General features: G+C 51.7%; 1 pseudogene; it reads left to right on the forward strand.

Annotated features, from left to right (window-relative positions):
- Nucleotides 1–3,597: 3,597 nt before the first annotated feature.
- On the forward strand, nucleotides 3,598–4,602 carry LOC132487173 (heterogeneous nuclear ribonucleoproteins A2/B1-like; annotated as a pseudogene).
- The last annotated feature ends 241 nt before the right edge of the window (nucleotides 4,603–4,843 follow it).

Here is a 4,843-nt window from a genome sequence, read left to right on the forward strand (position 1 = left end):
TTTCATAAGTTGTATAAATCAATGCTGCTATGTTTCCTACCCTTGTAACTTCTTTTCTTTTTTTTTTTTCCCGGTACGCGGGCTTCTCTCTGTTGTGGCCTCTCCCGTTGCGGAGCATAGGCTCCGGACGCGCAGGCTCAGCGGCCATGGCTCACGGGCCCAGCCGCTCCGCGGCATGTGGGATCTTCCCGGTCCGGGGCACGAACCCGTGTGCCCTGCATCGGCAGGCGGACTCTCAACCACTGCGCCACCAGGGAAGCCCCCCCTTGTAACTTCTGATTCTTCAGGCCTTATGAGTCACGAGATAAACCTTGAATATTGGCAACAATAACAGATTATTTCTCTAGCTCAGGTCTTTGCAGAATCTCCCTGCATCTCAGTGTTTCTGGAAACGTCCAATGTATGCTTTGTCTAAGTTCACCAAGAAACCCCTGTTTAGCTTTAACACTTCTTCCTTTTTTGCTCTTTCTCTTAATTTCCTGCGGTTCCTTCAGTTCTTAAGTCTTGTGAGAGTGCCTTTCAATTGCTGCCACCATTTACAGTGTGTGTGTGGGTCAATATACTGGGACTTTTTTCGTTGCAAGTGACAGAAACCCAGTTTAGTTTTACCTTGATTGACTGATGAAATCCAGTGGCAGGATGGCAGCCGTCTCAGGAGCAAGGGGAGCCTCCCTCTGGCTTTTCACAGTTTTGCCTTTGCTTTATTCTTATCTTCAGGGTAGCTTTCTATTCTTCTCCACGTCACATGCTTATAGTTTCTACTCTTTGTATTTTGTAATCCAGGCACCCCAAAGAGTCTGCCAACTCTCTCAGTTCTGGAATTACCAAACGAGGGCCTTGCTGGCTCAGTGTGGGTCGGGGGCTGTCCTCTGGATCGATTAACTGTGGCCGTGGAGGCATAACGTGATAATGGGCTCAGCATGGGTCAGGGCCCCACTCGTGGGTCATCACTGGTGGTCAGGGAGCAAGCTGTCATGGTAACGTGGCTGCCGAACAACATGTGGTCAGAAGTCACGTCTGCCTTCCTCACTGCCAAATCCAGGGCACTTAGCATAGACCTCCTTACTGGTAGGTATTTTAAAAATTGAATAATGGGGCTACCCTGGTGGCGCAGTGGTTGAGAGTCCGCCTGCTGATGCAGGGGACATGGGTTCATGCCCCGGTCTGGGAAGATCCCACATGCCGCAGAGTGGCTGGGCCCGTGAGCCGTGGCCGCTGAGCCTGCGCGTCCGGAGCCTGTGCTCCGCAACGGGAGAGGCCACAGCAGTGAGAGGCCCATGTACTACAAAAAAAAAAAAAATTTCAGAATGAATGGATTATGTGTGTGCACACGTGCGTGCATGCATGTGCAGGGTGTGTGCGTGTAGCATGGGGTGGTGGGGAGTAGGGAAAAGAAAGGGTTTCCCTGACAGGAGATCAGCCCAGATGGCAGAGTAGAGAAACCCTGAGCTCATTCCTCTTACAAGCACACCAAAATCATAACTATCAGCAGAACAACCATGGACGAAAAAGCTGAAACCTGCCAGAAAAGATCTTCTACAATGAAAGACCTAAGGAAGGAATCACAACCAGCGGGGTAGGAGGGGCAGAGTTGCTCTACAGTCAAGTCCCATGTCCCTGGGGGCAGAGGGGAGGTGGGCTGGGGGGCTGGGGAGTCTGACCCACAAACTGGAGAATAATTACACAGGAGAGTAATTATTGAGAGTACTCAGAGGCCCACGTCGGGCTCCCCAGCCCAAGGGTCCTGCACCAGGAGATGAGCCCACAGAGAATTTGGTTTTGAAGGCCAGTAGGGCTTACTTTCAAGGAGTCCTGGGCTTAGAAATAGAAACTCACACTTAAAGGGCACACACAAAATCTCACATGCTCCAGGACCCAGGGCAAAAGCAGTAATCTGATAGGAGTCTGGGCCAGACCTCCCTGCTGGTCTTGGAGAGTCTCCCGGAGAAGCAGGGGGCAGCTGCAGCTCACGCTGGCGCCATAGACACTGGCGGCAGCCATTCTTGGGAGCTCGTTCCACAGCGTGGACACTGGCAGGTGGCAGAGTGGGGACCTCCCTCTAGTTCATTAGCGCCAACATCTGGCCCCGCCCACCAGTGCTGGGACGCCTCAGGCCAAGTGCTGGGGCACAGGCCCGCCCATCAGCAGAGAGGCTGCCTAGAGACCTCGTAAGCCCACAGCCGTTTCTAGACACAGCACCACCCACCAGAGGGCCAGGACTCAGCTCCGCCCACCAGTGGGCAGGCATCACCCCCAGGATCCCCTACTGCCCGCCTTGCCCTCAGGAAGCTGGCTCTAGCCCCTGGACCAGCCTCACCCACCAGGGGGCAGACACCGGACCCAAGAACACCACAATCCTGCAGCCTGCGGACCCTGCCCTAGGACCAGCTGGGCCTTGGCCCTGCCCGCTAGCAGGTCAACACAAGCTTCGAGACACCCGGGACCCCATATCCAACTGTGTCAGGAGCCAGCCTTCACAACCCATCCCGCCTCAGTGATCTGACACCAGCTCTGAGATAGGCCAGTACTAACCACAGGACCTGGCTCCACCCACCAGTGGGCAGGAAATAACCCCGGAGTCTTCTGGACCCTGGCTCCGCCCACGAGTGATCCACCTTAAGCCCCAGGATGCACTGGGGTTCTGCAGTCAGCCCCCTGGTGAACTGGTCCTGCCAACTAGTGGCCAGCAGCCTCCGCAGAGGGCTAAGGGCTAAGGGCCAGTGACACCAGACCACCCACAGTAGTCAGCCCTCATAGGGGGCACCCCTAGAGCATGTAAGTCCGGTAGTGAGGGGGGAGTGCACTGCTGGAATTGACAGGAAGTCTCTTACAAAAGGCTGCTTCTCCAAGGTTGAGAAATGTAACCAACCTACCAGATACATAAAAATAAAAACAGCAACTGAGGCAAAATGAGGTGGCAGAGGAATGTGTTCCAGACAAAGGAACAAGATAAAACCCCAGAAGAAGAACTAAGAGAAGTGGAGACAGGCCACCTACCCGAGTTCGGGGTAGTGAGGGTAAAGATGATCAAAAACTCGGGAGAAGAATGGATGCAAAGAAAGGGTTTCCTATGCACTCCTATCACTGTCGTTTCCCACTGATGTCTGGAGCGACCACACTGAACCAAACTGAAGGTATTCCACTCTTCCAACGTCAGGCTGCTTTCTAACACTGAAAGATCTTGCGGTAGTCTCTTCTGTGCTCTGTGCTTCAGTGAGGTAAAGAGAGTTCCTTTCCTATGGCTGATGCTGTGGTCTCTGCGCTGGGGCTACTCTTCCATGTTAGTCACTGGCACCTGGAGAATACCGGTGTGTGACAGGTGGTTGTGCTGTTATTCACGTAGACCACATGGCATCATCTGTTTAAAAGGGGAGAAGCAGCTTTTCCCAGCAAGCTACAGGCTGTCTGCATCTTAGGAGAAAATTGAAAGGTGCTCAAGAATTATCCAAGCGCGCCGGGTCCTGCATGGAGGTGCTCCTAGAAGGTGTTGTTGCTGGAACATCGGAGGTTCGTTCTTACCTCAGATCTGGGGCGGGTCAGGTTCCAGGTTCATGATCTTCCCCTGAGATCTCCCTCATCTCCCTCATCTTCAGGAAAATGGCTGAAGCAATGGACTCCAAGATGGAGGCAAGTTTCAAAACTGTTACTTTCTGGAGGAAGAAGAAGGAACAAGAAGAATTCCATAAACTCTTTATTGGTGGCTTGAGCTCTGAAACCACAGAAGAAAATCTGAAGAACTACTACCAGCAATGGGGAAAACTTACAGGCTGTGTGGTCATAGGGATCCTGCCAGCAAAAGATCAAGAGGATTCGGTTTTGTAACTTTCTCTTCCACGGCTGAGGTGGAGGCTGCCACACCTCATTCCACTGATAGGAAACGGTTGCCCCCAAATGTGCTGTCCCAAGAGAGGATTCTGGACAGCGGGGTGCTTTCCTAACTGTGAAGAAGCTGTTTGTTGGTGGCATTGAAGAAGCTACTGAGGAGCATCATCTTAGAGGTTACTTTGAGAAATATGGAAAAATCGATGTCATTGAAATAATTCCTGATAGGGAGTCTGGAAAGAAAAGAGGCTTTGGGTTTGTCACTTTTGATGGCCGTGATCCAGTGGATAAGCTTGTGCTGCAGAAATACCATACCATCAATGGTCATCATGCAGAAGTCAGAAAGGCCTTGTCTCGACCTCAAATGCAGGAAATCCACAGTTCTAGAGGTGGGAGAGGAGGCAACGTCGGTTCTGGAGATTCTCCTGGTGGTGGTGGAAATGTTGGAGCAGGACCAGGATGAGGAAGGAAACTTGGAGGACGAGCTGATAGATTCAGGAGTGGTCGGTGGACTTGGTCATGGCTCTAGTAGGTGTGGAGGAGGACCTGGATCTGGCAACCAGGGTGGGAGCCCCCGGGGTGGTATGGCATCTATGGAGGAGGAAAGTGTGCAAGTGGAAATGACAATGATTTTCGGAAATCGTAACCAGCAACCTTCTAACTAAGCTTAGTGAAAAGTGGAAACGTCAGTAGCCGGCACGAGAATTATACAGTGGAGGAAACTATGGTCCAGGTGTCAGTGGAGGAAGTGGGGGTTATGAAGGGACCAGCCGATACTGAGTTTCTTTCTGTTGGCCATGGGCAAGTAGGAGAGGATGTATGAATAGGAGAGCATGAGAGCCCAGAGGTAACAGAACATCTTCAGGTCGTGGAAACTCTGTCATACAGAAACATGCAGAGCAGAAGACATCAGAGCAGAGGCAGAGAGCCATTTGTGAATGGGTTGAATTATTTAAGAACATTACCTTACTATGGAGGAAAGATTGTGAAAAAAAAATGCTTTTGAGACAGTTTCTTAGCT

The sequence above is a fragment of the Mesoplodon densirostris genome, chromosome 1 (assembly GCF_025265405.1).
Source record: "Mesoplodon densirostris isolate mMesDen1 chromosome 1, mMesDen1 primary haplotype, whole genome shotgun sequence".
Taxonomy (NCBI): domain Eukaryota; kingdom Metazoa; phylum Chordata; class Mammalia; order Artiodactyla; family Ziphiidae; genus Mesoplodon; species Mesoplodon densirostris.